The 27,514-nt window shown below is 49.9% G+C and overlaps 1 protein-coding gene across 2 annotated transcripts in view; it reads left to right on the top strand.

Annotated features, from left to right (window-relative positions):
* LOC146829692 (serine protease 23-like) overlaps positions 1–27,514 on the top strand; it is a 1,412,546-nt gene that overhangs the window by 76,640 nt on the left and 1,308,392 nt on the right. For both annotated transcript variants that reach the window (XM_085608396.1, XM_085608399.1), the window contains exon 2: positions 25,591–25,835. The gene's annotated coding sequence lies outside the window, so the exon portion shown is untranslated. The remainder of the gene's footprint in view (positions 1–25,590; positions 25,836–27,514) is intronic.

Genomic DNA, 27,514 nt, shown 5'->3' with positions numbered 1-27,514 from the left:
CCTGCACAAAGGTGTGGCGAGCGAACATCCGCCGCATGGCTTCTGTGAACGTCGGCAAGTGGTGGAGCATGGGATCGTCGTTTTCTACAAACGAAATGGACCACTGAGCGGCGTCACCTCCCATGTATGATAAGATGTAGGCGACCTTGGAGGCATCATCAGGAAAAGCCGTATTTCTGGCCATGAAATGTAGGTGACATTGATGGAGGAATATCCCATACTTGGTACTATCGCCGTAGAAGCGTTCCGGTGGTGCCAGTTGTACCTGATGAGGTGTTACGACTTGAATGGCGGAGCTCTGAGTGGGAGCTGCGGGGGCCCCCCCAAAGGTGAAGGTAGGCGGCCTCAACAGCCCTTCTTGTATGACTCTGGAACTAGGGGTAGTGCCCCAAGGACTGGAAACCCCGGATGCCATGTGACTCTGGATGGACGTTACATCATGGCGTAGACTAAGGTTCTCGGCTTGCATGGCAGCCAACATGACTGCTATGTCCTGCAAGGTGACTTCCGGGTCGCCCATGTCGTCTGGGTGGAATAGTAAACGTGGGCTTTGAATTCTGTCAGGTACCCCACAAGACTTACCTTTGCTTGTGAAGTAATTCCGCAGAGACGACAAGAGCGCCCGTCCGTGTACCAACCTGACCCCCCTTGGATAGGAAACTCAACAGGGATGAGATGGACACAAGGATGGGAGCCGATTAAGGACGTAGGGCGGTGGTATGGGAATGGAGCGTGCAGGGTATCCCGGGGTAGCTGGAAAACAAACAATAACAGGATTGGTAACCTAACCCCAGGCTATTCCAGACTATCCCTAAAACACACACAACTGTTCTCTTGCCGGGACTCACCAGTGCTTCTGTTTCCGGAATCCAGCGAGACTCTCCTACTAAAGGTGATTCAGCAGAAGCCCTAACTGTAACCAAATAATAGCGCTCCTGCACGGCTCCCCCAAAGTAAACAAGTAAAGCGCTCCTGCGCGGCTCCCCCAAAGTAAACAAGTAAAGCGCTCCTGCGCGGTAGTCCCAAAATAAACAAACAAAGCGCTCCTGCGCGGTATATCAAAACAAACAAACAAAGCGCTCCTGCGCGGTGTATCAAATAGCACGTAAAGCGCTCTTGCGCGGTATATCAAAACAAACAAACAAGCGCTCCTGCGCGGTGTATCAAATAGCACGTAAAGCGCTCCTGCGCCGCTCTCCGAATACACAGTCAAGAACTCCTGCGCTGCTAACAAAACAACGAAATGTGAGTAAGGCGCTCCTGCGCTGCTCACCCACAGAAACAAGTTCAACAACGCTGCTGCGCTGCTTCTTTGCCGATCGAAATGCTACAGCTGTAGCACTTCAGCAATGGTGCCAGAACGAGAGCGCTCCTGCGCGGGAACCCCCAACACCGTAAGTACCTTCGTGTTGGTAGCGGACAGAAACACTCCTCCGTCGCTGAAGCCTCGGAACTGGAATTCAAAGCACAGAGCCGGCGGGAAACGCGGAGATAAGGCGTTTACCCCGGAAGTGCTTCCAGGACCAGCCTGTGGCAGGAGAAGAACTAGACCGGGGCTCAGCTTCCAGCCGGAAGTGAGGATCCCGGCAATGTTGTGCGTGCTTCGTGGGATGTCGGGAAACGGCAATCGCCGAGAACCCGACAAATGGTCAAGATGGCGAAGGTGATGAGCTGAGATTCGTGACGGGGAGGAAAGAGGTGATTAAACCGAAGAACAGACCGGTTCGGGGATGCTGATTATAGAGCTGGTTGAGATGAGGAACAGAAGAGGTGGAGATGTTAGGAATAAACATGGCTGAATGGATCATTGGAGGATGGGGATGAATGCAATGAAAGCGGCGCCCAAGGTGATAGAGCACAACCATTACATAGATTGTTGAGAGGATGAATTGACCATTGGTCATAAGTTGATGAACAACGAGACAGAATAAATAGAATGATAGAGATGGCAGAGTTAAGCAAGCAAGAAGTATGACATTAATCTAAGATTAGATTCTGTTTATGAACAGATGAGCTGGATGGGGAAGTTCAGGATTCGACGAGATGCATTATGATAATAATAGAAACAGCTGAATCCATAAATGGAAGAGACATATATGGCAGAAGCAAGAGAGGAGTTCAGTGGAAATAATAGACAAGATGTATAAATACAGTAGGATCAAGAAAGTAGGCTTATGGCTAGAGGAGATCATTGAGATGTATAGATCATTAGAGGAGAGTTCGAAAGGGCAGATATTGGAAACTAGAGTTGATGAGTAAGAAAGATACTTTATTTAGATTGAGATGATGGACCGATATGGTAGAGTATCTAGCTGATTAGCGCTGGAAAACCCTCTGGGTAGCCATGCGCTCTATAATATCTAAATAATAATAATAGAGTGTGATTACAGAAGATTGAAACGATCGATGATGAAGACCAGGGGATATGCATATGATGGGTATGAGTGTAGGAGGCAGCAGGTGGCCACTGGTGGAAGATAATTGTGGGCATGAGATGTTGGTTGATGGATAGAAGAGATGGTGAGTGATGAATAGAAGACAAAGCGAAAGCAGATGAAGAAACGATGACCATGAGCGATTTCCATGTGCTGCGGATCTTCCCTGATCGCAGCATTCATACAGCACGCTACACCTACCGGCCATGATTGTCTTTCTGCACTGGCAGTGTGCACGAATAAACAGAGTTTACTTTTTTGTGTACTGGGTTGAGAATAAAGGTTTTCATGGAAAAAACAACTTTTTAACAATCCCTGATTCCCCTACCTTGTCTGTCTTTGCTATCAATGTGCCTTCATTGTGCCCACACACTTTTACTCATCTACAGCTGCCACAAAATTCATGAATGGATCAACTAGGTAAAAATGTACTTGATCCTGTCCAACACCGTCTTCCGAGTGTTACGAAAGTAGGATCCTGTAGAGTATGGTACAAGAATCAAAAGTGTACTAAGAACATAGTAAACGGTGGAGCAATGCCTAACTTATTAACGATTCAGTGAATTGTGTGGTGATTCCTAATGTGTTAGCAAAAGAAGAATACTTTGCAGTTTTTCTAGCTTAATAACATAAGAATGAATAGTTTGGAATTGTCAGATTGCCTCAAACTGGTCCTATGATGGCCACGTACTGTAAACCCTTCTTTTCAGCGCAGTCCGGCTCCCTTCTTTCTAGTGCACACACTGTTTTCCATGCGAGAATGGTCTTGCCTGTCTGTCTCTCGTCCTCTATCGCAATCTCTCTCTGTGCCTGTCTTTCTCTGTTATGTGTTGCCTACAGTATGCATTAATAATTGTTGATCAAAGACCTGTAATGAAATAAGTTCACATCGTAATAGCACATTGAAGATAGTTCATCATGGTTCAGTACCCGCCACAGTTCTTTCTCCAAGACGTTCAGGGACTGAAACATGTCTATCAATAAGAACAAAGGCCAATGTGTGCTGTTTCTCAGTAAGCATTTTTTCAATACTCATTTTTTACTTGAAATAGTTTTGTTTTACAATTGCATGTTGTACAGGCCTTACCACTCCTGATGAAGCCTTGAAGTGTTGTGGTAAGTAGCACTTACTTAAATAACTTTATTTCGGTCGAAGACCATAAAAGCACAGAATAGAAAATACTACAGTGTACAGTTTCACTACAAACAAGCAGAGACTGCCGCCAGTTGCATAAAAAATAGTATAGATTTTGATTATCCATAAACATGATCATTAATTAATTATAAAAATCATTACAGAAAGATTTATACAAATATGAATGCTGTCAAAGTTTCTTTGTAGTATACATAGATGATCAGACGTCAAAGACTACATGAATCTAAGGATACTACAAGATGGACTATGCAGAGAATCCATCATTTATAACACGTGCCCTTGCTATATCTACGATGTAAAAAGAGCCTCATTTAGCTAATTCATCACATGTCAAAGGGACATATTATATTCAACATATAGGTCTTAAGAACAGAAAATGGCTCAAAATTAAAAAATATCATAAAATAGGATAAAAACACTCAAAGAAGTTAAAGTCTAGATCAGAATTAAAAATGTACGTAGTGTACACAGAAATTCACATATCACTTTGCGAGGCCCCTGCGTAAATACCACATCGAATTTAAAAATCGAGAGAGAGCAAAAACTATTGGGGGATGGGTATCGTGTTTTAGTATCCTAAAGGGCTCTAAATGTAGCCTAAACCCAAGATTGCGACATATTGGTATTATCCAGCGTTTGCGTGGGAAGGTGTATGCCGGGCAAAAAAATAATACATGTATTTCAGACTCTTCCCTATGGGTGCATGCAGGACAGGTCCTCTTATTCTCTAGTGCCCATTTGCTAGTAAGGGCATTTAGAGGGAGATTCCCCACTCTAAATTGCATATAGAGTTTCCTGGCCTGCAAGGGATAGATCGAGTCCAGGAACTCTTCTTTCCTATATTCAGCCTTAACTAGCAAGAACTCAACCGTCATCGAACCCCCGATGGCACTTCCCTAGATGGCCAGCAAGTTAGCCTGTCTATAGAGGTGCACTAGATCTTGTCTAGATGTTGATCGGCATGATGTCTCTGGGGTTAGCCAGAGATCCAGCCTACCTAGCCTAGCCAAGAGATCCTTGATGTACAGTAACCACGGAATCTTTTTTTGTGGTTTTAATAGTAAGGATCTCCCTCAGCTCGTCTCTGTAGGCGGAAAGTTCTGGGGTCGCCCACACCCTACGCCAAAATGTAATGGGCCTCAGGGCAATTTCTTCATTTATGGGCAGCAACCCCAAGTCCATACGAAGGGGAACTAAAGGGGTACTGGGTGGGAGACCTACAATCTGTCTCACAAAATTGTTCTCAATTTTTGCGAGGTTGGCAGCAGACATATGTCCCCACATTTCAGCCCCATATAGAGCAGCCCTTCTTGCCTGGGCTTTATATATTTCTACTGCAGGTGCCACTGACCTATATGTGGTTGACCTATGGAATTTCATTATCCCACCTACCGTCTGTGATAATTTGAGCCTGGCCTTAACCATTTGGGGTTCCCATGTAAAATCTTCTGATAAAGTAATACCTAAGTAATCAAATGTCCTCACCCTTTCCAGGGGTGTACCGTCAAGAGAGGGACTTGGCCGAGTAATTTTGGGGGGTTGAAGATCATGTATTTTGTCTTGGTTAGATTGATCTCCAAGCCCCGCTTAATACAAAACTCGGCAAATCCATCCAAAATGCGTTAGCTGCCAGATGGAGTTTTAGACAGCAACAAGGTGTTGTCCGCAAACACCAGCGCGGGTATCTTCCCCAAACCCAATTTCGGGGCATCATTATCCTTAATGTTATTAAGATGGTCAATGAGCCCATTGATATAAAGACAAAATAGGGTTGGGGCAAGAACACATCCCTGGCGTACCCCCTTTTTAACAGGGAAGCGCGCAGATAATTTCCCATGTTTCCCGCTTCTTACTTACGCATAGGTCCCTATTATGTTTAATAATTCAAATGAGACGTCTATTTAGTAATAATGAATTGCCCTATATTATGTTGAGTGGCAGTAAGATATGTCAGAATTGGGTTGTATCACTCCTAATAAGACTGAAATTAGAATTGCATATATTTTTCTATTATTCTTTCAGACTTTGTGACCTTTCGAGAAATTCTTGAAGGTGTCTGCACAACCGTGCGTTATGGTACACAATAAAAGCCACAGGTTAGGATAAGCCTTAGCGCGCTTATACCGCCGTGGTTTTCCTTTGGTCCTGACGAAAGCTTTGCCAAATTAAATAATAGAAGCTGAAACATGTTGACCACATGCTACTTTTTGGATGTAACTGGTCAAATTAATTCCAGTTAGGGACATCCACCTAATTTGTTTTTAACAGGAGCCTTTACTTCCGCTAATTAAAAATATTGGGTGGATAAAGGCACCCTTTCCCCTTAATTTTAAATATCACCATCCATTCACTTTTCACACTGGATTCACAATACGCTCCGCTATAATCAAAGCGTTGTAGCACACCAGAGATACATTCGGTATCTCTGGTGGGGACCCTATGATGAAGCATGTCACCAACCAGGTTGGTGAGTGAGGGTTCTTTTATCATCCTGTAGTGACTCCCCTTTTTCTGACACGTTTCCCCTTTGTTTAGGATACACTCTTTTGTTGTTTCGATTATGTCGACCCAGGGGGACTAAGAGTGGTTCCTTAGTTTATCACCCTCTCTCTCTTGTTGTTTTGAAGTATCTATAAAACCTCCCCAGTCTGAGCAGGATAATTTGTTTTTAACACCTGCTAGATTCCAAGATAAGATCTTCAGACTGTCCCCTATTTTACTGGACAATTCCTGCACTTTAACTATAGGGGAGCATAAAGCTCCAAGGGGGTTGTTGCCCGTCTGTCTAACGTCCTGGGTCTTTGTTCGGAGATCTGAAGATGGAACTATCAGATCAATTGCTTGCTGTGTCCCCAAGCACAATGGGTGGGCCTTTGATAGTCCATCCTTCCCCCCCACCATGTCCTCCGATGCTCCTAGTTGCGTTTTGAGTCCGGCCCCTACAATCCTCCACTAGAACCTTGGCTGGATTATCTTTGAACAGGTCCCCCTGCCTTAATGATATGGTGGTATAGACGGTCTCATTTTTCCCTATAACAGAACCTATGTTAATTTTTGCGGTGATTGGGTTATTATCTATGGATGGATGGTGGTTTCTAAACCTACAGCCACCACCCCCATAGGCTATTGCATGTAGATCACCCGCACAATCCCCATCACCGTTTGTGGGAGTTTGTCAATCTACCAGATCAAGGGGGCTAAATCTATTGCTTACAGGGATATTGAAGCATGATGTAGTGTCGCTATCCCAGCCGCCTTGCTGTGATTCCCCTAGGTGCGCCCTCAGTTCCCATTTTTTGTGTATCAGGTTCATCCTCTCTTCAAAAGTGCCCTGTGGTAGAAATAGCTGAGTGGTAGTGTCTGGATTTTTTTTTCTTGTCGACAGAGTAGACCATCCTAAGATATGCTGGACCGTTCGTCTGTCCCTAAAGTTAATCAGAATACAATCCCCCTGGATGGCCTACCCAGCTGACCCTACGCATGTGGATAATTTCACTGTGCACCCAGGGTGGAAGGGGTCTGTTGATGTATAACTAGTGTGATACTTTATTTCTTAATTCTATGTGTGTCTCCACCCGACTAGTCTGTAGACTAGGTACTCCAGCTAATACTACCACATACGGAGAGGAGGCTGGTGGCAGATCTATGCATGGGAGACAGGATTCAGTTGAATGGAGCAAATGTCCGTGTCTTTTTTTGGCACCCTCATTTGGGAGCCTATGATCCTTCTCCCGATTGAATATACCCACAGGACATTTAGCAGGGCCCTTTTTCTTTATTTGCATCTTCACCATTTGGGGAGTCACTAGCTCCCATTAGTGGGGTAGATGGTCCAGACCTGTGCAAGACGCTTCCCAGGGGCCCATGAGAAAGCAACATGGGAGACTTGCCTGCACACGGATCAGGCATGCCCTGCGCCCACTTGCCCCCTCCATTAACCTCACCACTCGTAACCCCTTTAGGCCACACTGGTGTCAACTGGCTCTTGCTAAATGAAACCACAAATAAATGCGAGGATGGCCGCTGCAGCAAAGTGGGTTCCACCTATTTTAGCCCTCTGGATTATTTGCTTTTTGATCACCCCAGTTTGATCATTTCGGCCCTAATCACGATGCCGAGTGGACGAGCGTCCTCACTGTGAGGGGGTCTCACTCGCTGTGAATTCTGTGGAATGGATGGGCTGAGAGTGCTACACACCAGTGCCTGCCTTTTAAGATCAGGTACTGCTGTGCAGCCGTGGTATGACGCTCTGGCCTTTACTCTGCCGACACACAGGTGTCCGGTGGGTCCTGGGGAGTGCGGCACGGAGGGTGTTCTGCTTATTGTCTGCAGAAGGGCTGCAAAGATGCCCCCAGAGCCGGAGGGCGTCAGGCGTCCAGGCAAAGCAGGGTCTGGCAAGAGAGCAGCAAAGTCAAGCTACTCAAAAAAGCAAACTATAGCGGCCAGAAGGTCTGAGGGGATGGCTTCTGGTGGCTAGAACCTTCTTTATGTAAATGTTGATGGGGAGGGGGTGTGCACGGGGCCCACTCCCCATAATACTCTTGTCTCCATGCCCCCTTCAGTGGCCCGGTGCGCAGCACGGTGATGCAGGGCTGCTGCCCTATCTCCCAGGGACACTAACTCTAAGAAGAGAAGTACAGGTGGATTTCCTGCCCCAGTGCCTGAGTCTGAGGGGGTGGGGTGGACGAGGTGGGTCTGCAATGCAGCCTCCAGCCAGTGCCCAGCCCATGCAAGTCCGGGCCGAGTTGCTTCTGCCTCCAGAGGGAGCATAAAGCAGGCAGTTTGCTCCCGCCCAAGGGCGGAACAGGAAACCGTGTTGCCGGCTCAGTGAAGGCATGTGGGCAGCTGGCAGGGTCTTCTACGGGGTCCTCGAACCTCCCCCAGTGGCCCACAATCAGTTGTGCACCCAGGTGCCCAAGTGGGCATGGGCATCCTGTAATGAAAGGAACTGCAGCGCCAGGCCACAGATCTGGGGCATGCAGCAGAAAGCTGCTAATAAAACATTGATCAGAGAGGCCAGGGAGTGCTCCAGAAGCCCCTGGGAGGGCTTTAGTTCGGCATAGTTTCTCCCAAGAAGGGGCAGGGACACCATCAGCCTCTTTTAAACGCCATTTGGGGGGCTGCAAGCAGTTCAGTACCCAGCCCCCCCAATTTTTTTTTTACAAAAGTTGCTTTACGTCTCCCACTGGATTGAATCCCTCACCCCAGGAGAGGCGGTTCATGTTTTAGAACACTCCTAGAGCCCGTCATTGTGTGCATGGTCCCTGGAGTGCAGGGATCTCTGTTGGTTGGTCCTAAAGTTGGGGTGGCAGCACTGAAGGGCAGAAACAAGACTGCGGGCAGTGTCCATGATTGACAGTGCAGGTTTTATGTGTTAGTGAATAGTATTGGATGTTGCTACTGTCTCCATGGATCTCAATGGTGTTGAAATGATGGATTATTAAAATTATTTGCTTTACTGATAGTGAACACTCTGACAAAGCCAGGCCTGCCTTATTGGTAATAAAATCCCCTCACTTTGTAAATTAGTATCTAGTGTAGGTGGGGAACTGTAATTTATGATGGTTATGGCTTGCTGGGGTGTCAACATGTTATGGGGGTGTCACCAAAGGTCTTTCCATCTACCTGAATGTACCTTTTCGTAAAGTATGTGTAGTATTTAGTAGTCTGTGCGTAATATGGTACTTTTCCTTTTTAAAAGAAAAGGCATTGACTAGGCAATGATTTGAGTGTAGTTGTTGCACACCAACGAGCCTGGGGTACTAGCCCCCCCCCACCTCCTCTGAGCAGGTCTTGGGGTGCTCTGCTTCGATACCCCGAAAGACTCAATTGCTACAATGAAGTACTCGGCTCCCATTATAGAGGAAGTTGTGGACCTATTACTGGTGATGGACTCGCATCCTTCTCCGCTAATAACCCACTTTATTACAGTCGCCGTGGTACCTCCTCATTTAGCACATGGCAGTAACCTATGCAATAATTATAACTTTTATTATAGGACACACTAAAGGAAGTATAATTCTGGACTGTTCACATCCAAATCAATCCCACCACTCAAATGCAGGTGTAATTAAATTATCTGCATCCTATCGATCTCTCACACCTCCTCACCCACCACACTGCTAAGCAATGCGCCCTATAACACGATCACCACACCTCGAAGGTCGTGATGCACGACATGGGAACAGTTCCCACATAGGATGAAAAAGAGAGACAATTTCCAACCTCACAACATAGCTTTCGATGCATGTAGGCAAGTGCTTCAGTTCTCCACATAGGGGTAGTAAGCATTATATATACATACTGAGATACGATACAATACAGTACAACCCCGTCGGCATCCACACTCACAGGACCATATAGGAGTAGGCTGCACACTCCCTGCCTCTGGAAGAAATAACCCTAATGTGCTTACATGCAAGACGGGAAGAATAAGAGTGAACGGGAGAAAAAAGGCGGTGAGGATACCGCGACCAAGCTTCCAAGCACTCACCAGGAGTGGCAGCTACACAATGGAAACATATTGGCTTTATGTCTTGACCATCAGTGGAATTTGTTCTTGTAGAGAAGAACATTAAACCTAAATAACACATTCATACATACGTATGTACAAACATACATCAAACCAAACACCCAGAGCAGTGCAGCAAATCCACAAATGCGGATACTGCCAGCTGCCCAGCTCTCCTGGAATGCGCCGGAAACATAGAGGAGTGTGTGGTATTGGTACATCGAAGCCCATATTTCAGACAGGGTGCATTGTCCTTGTTTGCACCATGCTCCGTCTTTAAACAGGTGCGCCGGGCGCAAACGGGGACAGTGCACCTTATTGCAAGTAATGCGCTTGCCTGGGGAAGTGCATTCAGTGAAATATAGAGTGGCTGATTACAATCCGCTTTGTGTTTCCCGATGAATGCAGGATGCCGTTTGCACTTTAAAGAGGGGGGAGAGTTTCCCTAGCAGGCAGGTGCAATGAGTGTCTGCGGGGGATGTCTGAGGGTCCTTTCCCCTCCAACAGAGGGCCTTTTTTTAGGTGTGAAACAATCCTAAAAACTGCTCTCAGAACCCAGACAATGGCCTAGGAGTGGGGAGTTGTTTTCTTTCCCGGTCAGGAAGCCTATTTGGGATGGGACCATAAAATGAACTCCAAAGGGCACTCAACTACTACACGCAACTGTTAGGTGACACTTGGAAAGCCGCAGCTTTTGTCCCTTTTAGTCAGGCTGGCACCGAACTACTTTTGAACCGGTTTTGAGTGACCACAGAAAAAGGTACTACTCATTACCCTGACCAAACCTCTGGATGGACACAGGCTGTGCACAAGGGGAGTAGGGTTGCCCATTCCTGGATTTTGACAGTGAGGGGTCCTTAGGGACTGTTTACCCCTTGTAACCCCATTGGTTAGGGAGGTGTCAGGTGTCACCGCCACCCACTAGCTGGTGCTAAGGATAACTGTAGCACCCCAAGTCATCCCCTCAGAACATTTTCTGGAGCTGCGGAAAATCCAAAGAGGACCGCACCTGCTACCTGTGCCCTGAGAGAAGCCCTGAAGGACCGGAGCTGCTTCCTCGTATGCCCAGGACAAAGAAGTGGACTCCAAAGATCTGTTGGCTGACCTGTTTGGCTACAGTGACACAACAAGCTGCAAGAGGCTTTTTCCTGGAAATGCCCAGCTGGCCAGTGGCACTGGGCCTTTACAGGACTTTTCTGTTGGCCTATGCCTGCCACCCTAGGTGTCTCTATTTGCCTTCCTGAGAGGTCCTGTGAGCCTCAGAAGTGTACTTCTATGGTTGTTTGGGCACCAGAAAAAAGGTTGGAAACTGAAAAGCCTTACCTCCAGAGTTTCAGGGGGACTTGCAGGTCAAAGTATCCAACCGTCAGTTCCACTGTAGTGGATTGAAGTTCAGCTTCACCCTCCTCCTTGTACCGCAGAAAAAATTACTAAGTCAAATTCTGCATTAGGCATTTGAAGAGAGAGATCTCCAAAGCTCCAGAGATCCAGCGGGACCAACCTGCTTTAATTATTCAGCCTTGGGTTCCACTGCGGTGGCTACAATTTCAGTGGTGTGTGACATCTAGCAGGTGATGGACTTATCCTCTGATGTAGACACTAGATGAAGCAAATCCTCCATGTCAAAAGATGAGGATGGAAGGTACCGGAACGTCACCCTGCCTAGCAGGGAAATAGCTCACAGGGCTACTAAGTTAATTCAAGGCAGTCACTTAGGGGACAGCAACAGGATTGCACTTGATTGTGTCACGAAGCAGCACAACGGTACGCCGAACATGGAGGCCGCAAATTAGCTCAGCTCCGCATGGCCAGCTGTCATCCGTCATGATCCTGTGTCAACACATACGATTAAAAGTCACCAACACGAAGATATGGGTCTGAGGAGTTCCCACAACAAAATACGGATGCTATCAGCCATCCCGAACACAGGCGGAGCCGCTGTAGGCAAGATGGGGCCTTTTGCCCCTGCCAGATAAGGCCGGAGTTGGCAGGGTCCGGCTGTGGTGACGTGGACAGTGCGGCTGAGGTTTGAGTGGGGGTGTAGGAGAGTAGGGTCTGCTATCCTATGGTCACCCCAAATTTTTGCTTTTTGCTTCACTGGTTTTTGCCATATTGAGGCTGTGGGCCTGCTAATCAGACCCCCAGCCTGCTGTTCTCTCTACTAAATTGACACTATGCACCCTAGGTGCGTAACCAATTGGAACTGGATCACCCTGTGAGCCCCTGTACCAGTGTACACTAGGTACCCATGGCATTGGTGTATCTAAGGCCTACCAGGGGCTGAAGCATGTATTGTGCCACCCCTGGCCTGGCCTAACAATTTGACACAACTGGCTGATCACTCAGCTGGGGTAAGTTGGTGTAACCACCTCTTACTTAGGTGTAGTATACCTATACCTAACCTTAAATGGAACACATGTTAACCTATAAGTCACTCCTATGGCAGGCCTTAACAATCCTGAAGGCAGAGTGCTTGGTTCCATGTGAGATGGTGCTCTGGCATGAGCTGAGCCTGTCTGCAGTGGTCGGGACAACTTCCTTCTACCGTTTCCAGATATCGTCATACCATATACTCTTAAGTGCATTATGAACCTCGCGGTTAAATGCTATCTTTGGTTTGGCTTTATCAAAACATGTCGAGTAAGGTGTCATACGAATTGGAATACTAACCCCTCGCCAATTCTGGTGACGGGGTTAGCATTCCACCCTTCTAGAGGGACACAACATGTACAGTACCTGAAACCCGGATAAAATCAGACATAGCCTCAGCTCCACAAAATGGATGCTGCCACCACAGACACAAGTCTGCCCTCCTGGTGCTGGGAGTCCTTCCAGCTTGGGAGACGTGGACAAAGGGTTTCCTGCCAGGGGAGGTGCGAGCACCACCCCAGACAGGATTTTGTGTATTGGTCAGGTAGTGCTTGAATAGAATCAGACATGCCTGAGGCTCACAAGGAGCCTCGGTGCATATGCCAGTTCAAACCGGTCCTGGGGCACACCAGCCCCGGACCTGGGGCGAGCTGGACAAAGGATTTGGGGTGTAACCACCCCCCTTCCTGGTCCCACCCTTAGGGAGGGACCTAGCAGGTAGTCCGGCCCCTAGAATCCGCTTAAAGGTAGGAGCTGTGTCCTAAGACTTCAGACACCCTGGAATCAACTTAACTACAAGAAGAAGACTGGAACTTCGACGCTCTGCTACACAGAGGACAGAAGGAAATCTCCCCTATGGTCAGGGAGTGACCATCTTGCTAACGCAAGCACCAACCAGCTACTCGACGTCTGCTTTGCCGCCGCCTCCCGCCGGAGCCCGAGCCCAGAGCCCGACAAGACCTGGACCTCCAGACCTCTCACCGCCCGATCCACAGTCCCTGAAAAGAAGGAACCCGTGGAGGCACCGAGACACGTGGAGCCAGCCATCTTGAAAGACCCACGACAAGCTGCACGCGCGACAACAGAGGCTCCCTCCAAGTTGTGCTTTGGGTCCAGAGAAGCCCAACATCCGAGCAGCATCTGCACCAAAGGTGAGCCCTCCAGCATCTCCACGATCTGCGTGGGGCCCCTCTGCACTTTGCATCTCGACGTGCCTGCCCGGTCCCTGGCCGTTGGCTAGTGGCCATTTTGGCGACGAACCTTGAAATCTACGACACTGGTCTGGTTGCTCCAGACTGGCCCCTGCTTCCCTCCAAAGGAGCAGCCCCTCTGACCTTGCTGGTCAGAGTAATCAGCTTTCTTCACTCTTCACGACTTCTGCTTTTGCCAAGGCTTGTTTGCTTCCTTCGAGTCGCCGACACCGCCGACAGCGAGAGCCTGCGTGGGACAGCTCGTGAACCGACTCCTGGACGTCGTCAACCTTCAGGGACCACGTGGCTGCGGAGACAAGCTACCCCTCATCACCTGTTTGCACCCGACATCGCCTGGTACCTACCTGGTGCCACGCCGGTCACTGGCTAGTGACTGTGAACACTGTCCCCTCTGCTTTCAGGTCTTCTACAACTCTGATCCACTCTTGGATCCACCGCATCTCTTCTGGACCGGCCGCCTGCAGCATCTTTGTCATCAGGCTCCATTGAACAGATAGACGAAACCCGATGCACTTCGAGACCTATGCACCCGCTTCCTGTGGGTGAGGTAAAGCTGGCACTCCGGTGCACAAGTGTAGAGAAACATCTCTAGTGTCTGTGTTTTAAGTCTTAAGTTCGTAGTCCATCCAGAAGACCCTTCTAGCAGTAACTTTTGAACTTTTACGCACCCATTGAAAACCTATGGGAGCCCGCGTGTAACTTTCCTCACTGCACACGCGACCCGTGGACCTCCTGGTCACTAACTGACGTTAGCTCCTTGTAGGCCCAGCGATTCTAGAGGCCCTAGGCCTTTTCCCTTTCCTGTTCGTGGTACTTATACCACTATTTTAGTATATGGTTTGATCGGCCACCAGGGCCTATCCATATAAAGTGCAACTTCTGTATATTGTAATACTTTCTTGTTTAACGATTTGTGCTCCTGTGCTCATAAAGAGTCTAGGGGATACTTTGAGTAATAAATACATATATATTTTAAATATATATCTGTGTGGTGTCCTTTCATTGGTATAAAAGGGGGTTACAGATGGTAAAACAGCTTGCTTAACACGCTTTAACGAGTTTAGCCTCAAAGACTGCTTAGCCTACGCTACCACTAGGGCAGCTAGTCCGAAAAGGTTGACTTACAACCACACCATAAGGGTTGCTTGGCATGGTACAAGGTGGTCACTTTAACTAGTGAACATCATGGGGGTGATCTGGGCAGTCCTCGGACGCAGAAGGTAGCGGACCAGGGGTCGTCTGCTCGGAGCCCTCTTCAAACTCCCCGGTCAGCACACCAGGCCCGACTGTGGGAGGCGCCAATAGCATGCGGGCCATGGCAGCATGACTGGCGTGAAAACATTGCCCGCACAAAGGGGCCAACAGATGCCAAGGGACTCCCAATGGATTTAGAGAAGTAGAGCAGCACGTCAGAGCGCCATGATCTAAGCAGTGAGAAGCGTCTGATCGCTAGAGGCAGCTCACGAGACCACTGAGCATGTACATGCAAGGCTGGGCCGGCCAAGAGACTGATGGGTGGGGGGGCAGAGGGACAACATTGCCTACAGACAATAGAACGCTGGCCATCAACAAGCCCTAATTCTGGACACAGTTGAGCCCGCTGCTTGGCTGGATATGGCCCATGGGCCGCCCCAACCCCACATGGCCGGGACCTGTGGTGTGGAATCATAGGGGCCTCGCACCAGTATAACTGCCAGTCCTGTTGATCCCCAACTCCACATATCAGCTGGGGTTTGGAAGAACTGCGAGCAAGCTCAGGCCCACTGGGGATACACCAGCCGTAGGTGCAACCCGCTGCTCACTTTATGGGAACCAATTCCACAGGTCTTTAAGGGGCTACAGCCACTTGCAGGTGCAAGCACCCATAAATACCAGACCCCCTTTGGGACATCATAGAGGGTGGGCACATCGGTCACGGAGATGGCCAGACTAGGCTGCGTGCAGTTTGTGACGTAGTATGTCTCCCTCTTTCTTGGTTGTCTTGAGCCTCGCCTGGTGCCTATATCCTGATATGGCCACATGGGCATGTGGCTCCAGTGGGTGGCGGATCTCACTGCATGTGCCACCCCAGAGACACGCAGTGGGGGTGAGGCAGGTCAGAGGTAAATAGAACCCGCAGTGAGCCGGGAATCACACCCCAGACAAACTGTGCAGCATGACTAAAGAAAAGGGACCACCAACTACCAAACAAAGTACTCTCGACAAATACACTCAGCCGGGCTGTTCCCTGCCACAGACCGCATCGGACAGCCAGGAGGGAATGGTACTAGACAATGCAGCTCTGTTGGCTTCTATCACCCAATCTTGTGATATCCTTGACGCTAAGATAGGCACTGTGGGCTCGGAGGTGACACTGCTGACACAAGACTTCCGCAACGCAATAGAGCAGATCACAGAGGCGGAGACCAGGGTCTCCGGGGTGGAAGATTCAGTCGCTTCCCTGCAAACTAAAGTATCAAAGCTCACCTCCCTGACCAGGGAACTGGCAGCACTTGTAGAAGACGCTGAAGGATGAGCGTGCCGCAATAAGCTACGCTTCATTGGATTCCCTGAGGCTTGTGAGGGCAACTCGATAAGCATTTCCTGGATCAATGGCTTCATGGGTTACTGCGATCCGCAGTCCTTTCCCCCAGTTTTGTGGTCGAGCGGGCCCATAGAGCTTTAGTGCGCCAACCTCCTCCAGGGGCCAGACCTAGACCAGTAATTGCGAAACTCCTGAATTACGTGAATGGGGACAACATCCTAAAACATGCTGATTCCAAGGGGAGATTAAGTGCCAAACACACAATGTTATGATCTTTACATATTACAATAGGTTGGTACAGCAACAGCGTCAATCCTTTCAAGCCGTAAAACAGCGCCTCTGAGTTAAATATCAGATAGAATGCTTCAGTACGCTGCAAAACTCAAAGCGATCGACTAATCTCAGATGCTCTTCTTTGACTCGCCTGAGAAGGGTTTTTCAGTGGACAGATTAAAGGATCAGTATTAAACCCCATACACTGCTACGCCTGGAGCCTGACTCTTCACAGAATGATAGGCAGAACAAGAATACAAAAATTCCAGCTACTTGTCGACACCGATCTCGCTCATCATGGAGAAGCTCCAGGAGGATGAGTGACACTCTGGCGGCTAAAGGGCTCTCCCCAACTTCCCTGATGTCGGCCCCAATGGGGGGGGTAACTATATTAGATGGGGCTGTCCTCGACCTCAAGAGTGTATAATGCTATAGGAGGGCATGTAACACAGTAAACAGGAGCTTACGCCCTGCTGATAGCATGCTAATGTTGGGTAAGGGGACTCATCGGGATGGGCCGGGGTTGGCCTCCCATTGGGGTCAGCCTGCATCCCATTCCACGACAGATACTTCTGGTTCTTGCAGTATGGGGAGGAGGGTTGTTCCATATCAGTTATTTTCATAGCGATTATTGCACTGAAATACTGGCATACTATTTGATGGTGCTGCTACTAATATTATGTTTAACCATTCTTTTTTTGGTGCCTGCCAGATACCCACCTTCTCACACACCCAGTAAATAGACACTACAATATACTCCAACCATGTGTGCTCAGTTGCAGTCATGTTCATCTGACCACATCCAGTTAGTGTTGTGGAATGTTAATGGTCTACTGGACAAGGTGAAGAGAGGGGCGGTCCTGAATCAGGCCAAGAGAATGGGCAGATGTCCTACTTGTACAGGAGCCTCACCTTATAGGGAACAAGGTCCCATGCTTAGCTAGAAGGGGAAACACACAAGTCTACCACTCGGGGTAAACACCGGGTCCCAGGGGTACAGGGATCCTAATTAAATGGACAGACCCTTTTCCATCTTAAGAAATGAGTAGATAAATATGGTAGAAATACAGCAGTTATTAGGACGCTTAATGGAGAAGCTATCACATTGCTGAAAGTATATGCCCCCCGTCCCGCCACAGAAACTCTTTTGTTGAACTACTGATGGGGCAAGCTACTGGGAGGGATCATGGTATTGGGGCGATTTGGATTGGAGTAATCGCCCCAGAGGCAGATAGATGGCATCCTCAAGGACCGCCTTTGACATCAGTCCAGATGCCCCATTCCTCCTTTGCCTCAGCACTGGGCATCGTGGCTGTATGGCGAGCCCACTCCCCTTCTCCGTGTGGTTATACCTTCTATTCGGCAGCACATGGCTCTTGTTCTCTTGTCGATTATTTCTTGGTCCCAGTCAGCAGTTTACACCAGGTAATAGATATTGCGGAACTCCTTAAGGGACTTTCTGATCATTCCCCAGTAGCGTTGGGTCTTCGGGTGGGTCACTGGCGCCCGGCGTTCCGATGGCGCCTATCGCCATGGCATCTTCAGAGCCCTGATTATAGCAAACACATGGCAGATTGCATAGATGGATATTTTGCAAATAATATAGGCACAGTGAGGTCCCCTCAGACTTTATGGGAGTCCCTGAAGCCCACGCTTCATGGGATGGATATTAGCTTCTGTGCCGGGGAGCGCCGGTGCAGACTGTGAGACATAGTTGATCTTGAGATCAAAATCACAGAGCTGAATCTGCGCAGTCACCAACCTGATGGCCAGCAAGCGCGTAGACAACTCGGCATAGTAAAACAGCAGTACCACCAGGCCCTGATGGGTGAGGAGCAGTTGGCCTTCTCAGAGCCACATTTATCATTGAGGGGACAAATCAAATCAATGACTTCATAGATTATGCCAGGGTACCCCCATCGCCTCCCCCCTCCATTCCCCTAATTAAGAGCAAGTCAGGTACATTACTCACAGATCCATGAGACATAGCGAGTAACCTTCACGTCACATTTCGAAGGGGTCTACGTAAAGAACGAGGTAGACTCAGAGACACAGATAAAAGAGTTTGTACAGGCGTTCCCACTTAAGACCCCGTCCCTAGCAGTCCTTGAATCTCTGGTTGCTAAGCTTGCAGGGGAGGAACTTATTGCAGTTGTGGCTTATATAAACTCAGACAAAGCTCCTGGGCCAAAGAGCTTCTCCAGCGTATTTTTCAAAATATATATGCCTAAGCTTCAAACTTATCTCCAGGATGCAGTCTTGTCCGCAACGGCCACAGCAGTTATACCACTGGATTGGCACCATGCAGAGATCGTGGTCTTCTCCAAACCAGTGCGCCCGGCATACGACCACACTTCGTACCGTCCAATTTCCCACTTAAACCTAGAGTTTAAGATATTAGCCGAAGTTCTGGAAAATAGACTAATTACCCACATTACGGATTTGATCCACACCGACCAGTCCCGGTTCACACCACACTGGGTGACCAGCCACAGTATACGGAGAGTGTATAACGCGCTGGACGAAAGGCTGAAGGAGCCGGCAATGCTCTTCCTTGCCGACATAGATAAGGCATTTGATTCCGTGAGCTGGGTTGATCTATTCCTGCTCCTTCAGCACCTCAGTTTTGGCCCACGGTTCCTCGCATATCTCCGGATGCTATATACAGATTTGACGGCATCAGTGTGGGTGGTGGGGGCTCAGTCGGATACTTTCCCTATACAATGGGGAACGCGGCAGATTTGCCCCCAGACCACCCTGCTGTTCACTCTTTCCATGGAGCCACTAGAGGTCTGGGTGAGAATTGATGCGCAGGTGCGGGACTTTGAGTGGGGAGATGGGCGTTCGGACAGGATCGGACTATATGCCAATGAAGTTCTCTTCTTTATAACAACACCAGACACAATGGGACCTCAGCTGTTGCAGATAATGTGCATGTTTGGGGAAACATCAAGCCTCTTCCTAAACACCTCAAAATCCACTGTATATATGGTCGATTCTGATCCACATAGACTTGGATGCGCAGCAGAGTGCAGGTGGCCACTGAGGGCATCAAATACTTAGCCGTCCATATATCCCCGGTGGAGACTTTTGCATGGAGTGCTAATATAGAACCAGTATTCAATTGCCCAAAGGAAGATATAAGTATATGGTCAGTGCTCCCACGGTCCTTGGCGGGATGGTCGCGGTATTCAAAATGGCCTCCTTACCCAGATTCCTTTACCAACTACAAAACTTCCCATTTGACATCACACGACAGTGGTTTTGTAAACTAAACTCCATCCTAAATGCCTTTCTTTGGGACGGGCGTACACCCTACATGGTCCTTAGTAAATGTTTCCAATCTACAAATTGTGGGGCATTGCAGCAGCCGATGTTGAGTCATCTTATATAGCAACCCATCTCCCAGATCATAAATGACTGGTGTTACGACGCACAGGGAGACCCTACATACGCGCTTGATAAAATGGTGATGTACGCAACTCCGCTGCAAGCTTATCTGTATGGAGAGGGGAAAAGCACTACCCCAGCAACAAAAGTAGTCCTAAACCTGTGATGGTCAACCCCTAGATAAGGAAGTGGTGGGGCAGACTGACAAAGCAGACACCATTATGGTGCAGAGTCCTTCTACCACAGGTGGCCGCGTTGACAGTATTCTGGAAATAGGATCTTATTAGGATCTCCTCCTTAGGAGATGTCATGTAAGGCACAGTCCTTAAATCTTATCGGACACTCCAGACAGAATTCCAGCTTCATCACAGTCAATTTCACAAGTTCCTCCAACTCCACCATGGACTGATCCCCTACATAAAAGCATTATTGGACCTTCCAGAATGTACTCCTTTAGTGGGTAAACTTATCATGGGAGACCTGAGTGACCATAAAATTGTCAAGATCTACCAGACCCTAATTTCTAATCAACCAGAAACATTTGGAACCCACGAGCAGCATGGGACGCCGACGTGGGTGACTTGGAGAATGAAGATAGGACAGAGATCCTGGGTTCCCCAAGAGGAGCGGCCATAGCATCACGGCTCCGGCTGATTCAATGTGCTGGACTCTGCTAGTGAGAGAAGTGAGGGGGTAGTGTCTTCTGGACTGGGCTAGTGAAAGAAGGGAGGGGGTGTCACCTGGACTCGGGTTACAGAAGGAGGGGGGCAGTGTCTGCAGACAGTGGATCTAGGGAGGGAGGGAAGTAGTGTGTGCTGGACTCTGGTAGTGAGTGATGGAAGGTATGGGGTGTCTCCTGGACTCCGACAGTGGGGGGTGGGGGGGGGGAGAGGGAAGGGCTTATCTTCTGGACTGGGCTAGTGAAAGAAGGGAGGGGGTGTCACTTGGACTCAGGTAACCAGAGGAGGGAGGTAGTGTCTGCAGACAGTGGCTGGAGGGAAGGAGGTGGTGTGTGCTGGACTCTGATAGTGAGAGAAGTGAGGCGGTAGTGTCTTCTGGACTGGGCTAGTGAGACAATGGAGGGATGGGGTGCCACCTGGATTCTGGTAGTGAGAGGAGGAAGGGGGTATCTCCTGGACTCCGGTAATGACGGGAGAGGGCAGTGTCTGCAGACAGTGGCTGGTGGGATGGAGGGATGTGTGTGCTAAACTCTGGTAGTGAGAGAAGGGAGGGGGTGGTGTCTTCTGGACTGGGCTAGTGAGAGAAAGGAGGTATGGGGTGTCTCCTGGACTCCGACGGTGGGGGGGAGAGGGAAGGGCTTGTCTTCTGGAGCCTGGTAGTGAGAGAATGGAGGGATGGGGTGTCACCTGGACTCAGGTAGCGAGGGGATGGGTGCAGTGGCTGGAGGGAGGGAGGGAAGGAGGGTGTGAGTGCTGGACTCTGGTCGTGAGAGAATGGAGGGATGGGGTGTCACCTGGACTCAGGTAGCGAGGGGATGGGGGCAGTGTTTGCAGACAGTGGCTGGAGGGAGGGAAGGAGGGTGTGAGTGCTGGGCTCTGGTCGTGAGAGAATGGAGGGATGGGGTGTCACCTGGACTCAGGTAGCGAGGGGATGGGGGCAGTGTTTGCAGACAGTGGCTGGAGGGAGGGAGGGAGGGAAGGAGGGTGTGAGTGCTGGGCTCTGGTCGTGAGAGAATGGAGGGATGGGTTGTCACCTGGACTCGGGTAACGAGGGGATGGGGGCAGTGTTTGCAGACAGTGGCTGGAGGGAGGGAGGGCGTGTGTGCTGGACTCTGGTCGTGAGAGACTGGAGGGATGGGGTGTCACCTGGACTCAGGTAACGAGGGGATGGGTGCAGTGGCTGGAGGGAGGGAGGGAAGGAGGGTGTGAGTGCTGGGCTCTGGTCGTGAGAGAATGGAGGGATGGGGTGTCACCTGGACTCAGGTAGCGAGGGGATGGGGGCAGTGTTTGCAGACAGTGGCTGGAGGGAGGGAGGGAGGGAGGGAGGGAAGGAGGGTGTGAGTGCTGGGCTCTGGTCGTGAGAGACTGGAGGGATGGGGTGTCACCTGGACTCAGGTAACGAGGGGATGGGTGCAGTGGCTGGAGGGAGGGAGGGAGGGAAGGAGGGTGTGAGTGCTGGACTCTGGTCGTGAGAGAATGGAGGGATGGGGTGTCACCTGGACTCAGGTAGCGAGGGGATGGGGGCAGTGTTTGCAGACAGTGGCTGGAGGGAGGGAGGGAAGGAGGGTGTGAGTGCTGGGCTCTGGTCGTGAGAGAATGGAGGGATGGGGTGTCACCTGGACTCAGGTAGCGAGGGGATGGGGGCAGTGTTTGCAGACAGTGGCTGGAGGGAGGGAGGGAGGGAAGGAGGGTGTGAGTGCTGGGCTCTGGTCGTGAGAGAATGGAGGGATGGGGTGTCACCTGGACTCAGGTAGCGAGGGGATGGGGGCAGTGTTTGCAGACAGTGGCTGGAGGGAGGGATGGAGGGTGTGAGTGCTGGACTCTGGTCGTGAGAGAATGGAGGGATGGGGTGTCACCTGGACTCAGGTAGCGAGGGGATGGGGGCAGTGTTTGCAGACAGTGGCTGGAGGGAGGGAGGGAGGGAAGGAGGGTGTGAGTGGTGGGCTCTGGTCGTGAGAGAATGGAGGGATGGGGTGTCACCTGGACTCAGGTAGCGAGGGGATGGGGGCAGTGTTTGCAGACAGTGGCTGGAGGGAGGGATGGAGGGTGTGAGTGCTGGACTCTGGTCGTGAGAGAATGGAGGGATGGGGTGTCACCTGGACTCAGGTAGCGAGGGGATGGGGGCAGTGTTTGCAGACAGTGGCTGGAGGGAGGGATGGAGGGTGTGAGTGCTGGACTCTGGTCGTGAGAGACTGGAGGGATGGGGTGTCACCTGGACTCAGGTAGCGAGGGGATGGGGGCAGTGTTTGCAGACAGTGGCTGGAGGGAGGGAGGGAGGGAAGGAGGGTGTGAGTCCTGGGCTCTGGTCGTGAGAGAATGGAGGGATGGGGTGTCACCTGGACTCAGGTAGCGAGGGGATGGGGGCAGTGTTTGCAGACAGTGGCTGGAGGGAGGGATGGAGGGTGTGAGTGCTGGACTCTGGTCGTGAGAGACTGGAGGGATGGGGTGTCACCTGGACTCAGGTAGCGAGGGGATGGGGGCAGTGTTTGCAGACAGTGGCTGGAGGGAGGGAGGGAGGGAAGGAGGGTGTGAGTGCTGGGCTCTGGTCGTGAGAGAATGGAGGGATGGGGTGTCACCTGGACTCAGGTAGCGAGGGGATGGGGGCAGTGTTTGCAGACAGTGGCTGGAGGGAGGGAGGGAGGGAAGGAGGGTGTGAGTGCTGGGCTCTGGTCGTGAGAGAATGGAGGGATGGGGTGTCACCTGGACTCAGGTAGCGAGGGGATGGGGGCAGTGTTTGCAGACAGTAAACTTGTAAACTTGTAAACTTGGGGATTTATAGAGCGCAATTGTTGCCCGAAGGCGTCCAAGCGCTAGGATAACCGAGACCTACAGGGAGCAGGGAAGGGACGAAAAAAAAAGACAACAAAAGTTTAGCAGGAAGATGTGAACAGGTGGGTCTTCAGTTGCTTGCGAAACATAGTAAGATTCTGGGTGGCTCTAAGATGAAGCGGTAGAGCATTCCAAGCCTTCGCTGCATTGTACATGAATGTCCTTCCGCCGGTTCTAGATCTTTTTATTCTTGGAACTGCTGCCAAGAAAGTCTGGCTGGAGCGGAGACTGCGATTTGGGATGTAATGGGTGATCAGATCACGGGTAATGATGGGTCCCATATCCCAGAAGGCTTGGTGGGCTATACATAGTGCCTTGAACAGAACTCTCTGCCGGACCGGTAGCCAATGGAGGCTAGTCAGTCCGGTCCTCACTGAGTGCCTGTGCGGGATTTTAAGTAAAAGGCGAGCTGCGCTGTTCTGTACAGTTTGCAGCCTCCGAAGAGTGTATTCTGGTGCACCCAAATAATGTGCGTTGTTAAAATCAAGACGTGAATGGATGAGCCCTTGAATGGCAGCCTGTTTGGCTTCCAGGGGGAGGAGGGGGAAGATTTTATTTAGCACTCGCAGAATGCCAAAACATGTGGCTGACAGTTTTGTGGCTTGGACATTGAAAGACAGTGAGCTGTCTAGCCATACCCCAAGACTTTTGATGGTACTTTTTGGGGTTGGAGGCGGTCCTAGGCATGGGGGCCATAGGGAAGGGGAAAGTGCCAGCTCTGAGGGTCCTAGGAGCATCAGCTCAGTTTTTGCTCCGTTCAGTTTCAGGGATGATGACGACATCCAGCTCCTCACTTCCTCCAGGCATTCTCTGAGCCCGCCTGGCGCAGTTCGAGATGCCTCTTGCGCCAGTGAGACCACCAGCTGCGTGTCGTCCGCATATGAGATGATTTTAATTCCAAATGGGCGGACGACACTGGCCAGTGGTCTCATATAAAGGTTGAATAGAGCAGGGCTCAGAGAGGAGCCCTGAGGAACTCCACAATTTAAAGGTCTACTGGAGGAAGCTGAATCGCCATCAAAAACCCTGAAGGATCTGTTCCCCAGAAAGGATTCAAACCATGCCCAAGCCTTATCCTTGATCCCCACACCGGACAGGCGGCTTAGTAGGGTGTCATGACACACTGTGTCAAAGGCCGCGCTTAGATCAAGGAGGATCACTGCCACTGATCCTCCCTGATCCAGAATTTTTCTCGCTTCCTCTACGACCATGAGGAGAGCGGTCTCTGTCCTGTGCTTAGGTCTGAAACCCGTCTGAGTGGGATCCAGTATGTGGTGGTCCTCTAGACAGTGGCTGGAGGGAGGGATGGAGGGTGTGAGTGCTGGACTCTGGTCGTGAGAGAATGGAGGGATGGGGTGTCACCTGGACTCAGGTAGCGAGGGGATGGGGGCAGTGTTTGCAGACAGTGGCTGGAGGGAGGGAGGGAGGGAAGGAGGGTGTGAGTGGTGGGCTCTGGTCGTGAGAGAATGGAGGGATGGGGTGTCACCTGGACTCAGGTAGCGAGGGGATGGGGGCAGTGTTTGCAGACAGTGGCTGGAGGGAGGGATGGAGGGTGTGAGTGCTGGACTCTGGTCGTGAGAGAATGGAGGGATGGGGTGTCACCTGGACTCAGGTAGCGAGGGGATGGGGGCAGTATTTGCAGACAGTGGCTGGAGGGAGGGATGGAGGGTGTGAGTGCTGGACTCTGGTCGTGAGAGAATGGAGGGATGGGGTGTCTCCTGGACTCAGTCGGTGGGGGAAGGGACGGGCTTGTCTTCTGGACTCTTGTACTGAGTGGAGGGAGGGAGACGGTGTCTCCTAGAATCACACAGTGAGCGGCAGGAGGGAGTGTTACATTTAAATGGTTGCCTGAATTATGGGCGGTGCTATGGAAACACCAGAGGCTATTAAAGGCAAGTTTTGGCAGAAACACTGGCTCACTCCTAAATTCAAAGCTTTTGATGGGAAAAACACCCGAGTGCTGAGACGTCTCGCTGCCTTTTCAGGGCTGTATCCTGTAACAATGCTGGGGTTGTTTCTTCAGTTGGCGATTCGTGGGGGGTACAATTGTAAGGGGGAGGGGCTTATCTGCAGCAGTGGGCGGAGGGGTTCTTCTTGCAGCCTTGGCGTTCTATGCATGACTTAAAGTGGTGCGAGACCCCCTGGGGCTCAGACCCGGAAGTAAGTCAAAACTGGCTTTGAAAGTGAACCCTGTTTTCATGTTCGTTGCAGGGAAAACGCTGATCAGTTCTCAACAAGGATGTCTCCACTATGACTGTCAAAACCATTCAGTTAATCCATGCCACTGAGGTGCAGAGCCGGAACTGCAAAACAACCACTCTGGAACACATACCTTGGAGGAAACGAGGTGCTCTCACAAGGGGCGGAGCTTGCAAAGCAGAGTCTAACAGCCTCTGTATACATTGACTTAAAAAACATCTTCTGCAAAACAACGAGCAAACTGGACACATGTGACGGTAAATCTGTTCTAGATTACTTCATTGATGACAGAGGCAGCATTTTAAAATGTCTTACAGGGGTGAGGCACCTCCTGCAGGGAACATCGTGTGCCCACTAAGGGAAGGGGATTATAACAGCAGTAAGATAGCTCTGGTGGTTCATGCAGTTCTGGGAGACCTCTGTGTTTTGTCCAATCACTGTTTAGAATCATATAGCAGCATAGAGGGTTAATGTGCCTGTTGCAAGGCGCATAAAATGTTGTAAATCTGGGAATCCGTCATGTTCTATGGATGTTGTATGGGAACACCCACAGTAACACCCATGGAACGCCCCTTTCACACAGAGTAATGCGTGAAAGGGGCCCATATTTACACGGCCATTAAAAGTCACAACGGGTGACTGTGTGTGGCCTTGTAAATATGGGCGAGCCCATTGCGGGGCTGCTCACTTTGTCCTGGTGTTGGAAAATTACACCAAGACAAATTCAGCATATTTCCCTGACTCAGAGGTATCCCAGGCCCGCCGCAGAAATAGCTGCCAGAAAGAACATCCGGGGGGGGGGGGGGATGCCCCTACTTTTGGCCATGCCGATTGAAAAGTATTCATAGTTACACTTCTTTTGCCACGCCCCTTTTAGAAACTCACTCCAATGTCATCCCACTTAAAGCCCCCGATCTGTGTCGAGTTGAGGAGACCGGCTTCAGGAAAGGTGAGACTGGATGGGCCTGGGGGCTTTTCTGCAGGAAATGGCCGGACTGCCTTTTCCCAGAGACCCTTATGGATCTAGCGGAACATGTCCTAAGGGCTGGGAGTCTGGCTGGGCCTGGGGCCTTCTATGCAAGGTTCTTATCGAGGAAATTGACACACTGGATGGGCCGAGGATTAACTTAGTTATCTCGTAAAACAAGACCTGGCAAAGCCAATAGACCTCGCCTTTGAGACCTATTGGCTTTTCCAGTGCTTTTTGGCGATGCTGTACAGCATCAGTACAAGGAAATATGCTTTTTGATGATACTGCAGCATCAATTTTTAAAAAAGCATTATGACGTGATACAAGCATAGCGTGTATATGTCATGACTTGAAAGGCGTCTGTATCATTCAGTAACCACATGCATGTGTGATGACATAGGTGTCCACTTGTCACCATGCATGCACCTGCCCAGTGAAAGAAGTGGCTGCAATCTTTTCATTTGTATTTACCAATCCAAGATTGCGGATGCTACTTGGTGTAGTAAATAAAAAGCTACATTTTCAAGCGTGCCCAAGGTTTTTTTTAGCAAGTGAGTGGCCCAGGAGCATATAGGGCTTGCAGGAACCTAAAAGAAATGTAAAAAAAAATGCAAAGACCTTAAGGGGTGGACAAGTAATGGAAGTGTGGGTGGTGGAACGCAATAGGGAGTGGTCGGATGGGGAGTTTAAATAAAATTAAAATAAAGCTGGTATGGGGAGGAGAGATAAAATAGGGGAAAATCACCACTGACTGGAGAGAGCAATAAAGAGCAGGGGTGTGTTTTGGAGAAGGGGAAGCTCATGTGGGAGAGAGATGAAAAACACATGCACTCTCATAGAGTGCTTATTGAAAAAAAAAAATACTTTCCTAAAAGTGAGCAGTGGAAGGATATACGTCAGACAATAAAAAGTATTGCAAGGAGGCTCTGCTCCAGGGGAGGGGCAAACATAAGAAGAGGGAGGCAA

This window comes from Triturus cristatus, chromosome 5_2 (assembly GCF_964204655.1).
Source record: "Triturus cristatus chromosome 5_2, aTriCri1.1, whole genome shotgun sequence".
In the NCBI taxonomy this organism is placed as follows: Eukaryota; Metazoa; Chordata; class Amphibia; order Caudata; family Salamandridae; genus Triturus; species Triturus cristatus.
The sequence above is the reverse complement of the archived record's forward strand: the minus strand, read 5'-3'. Positions and strand labels throughout refer to the sequence as shown.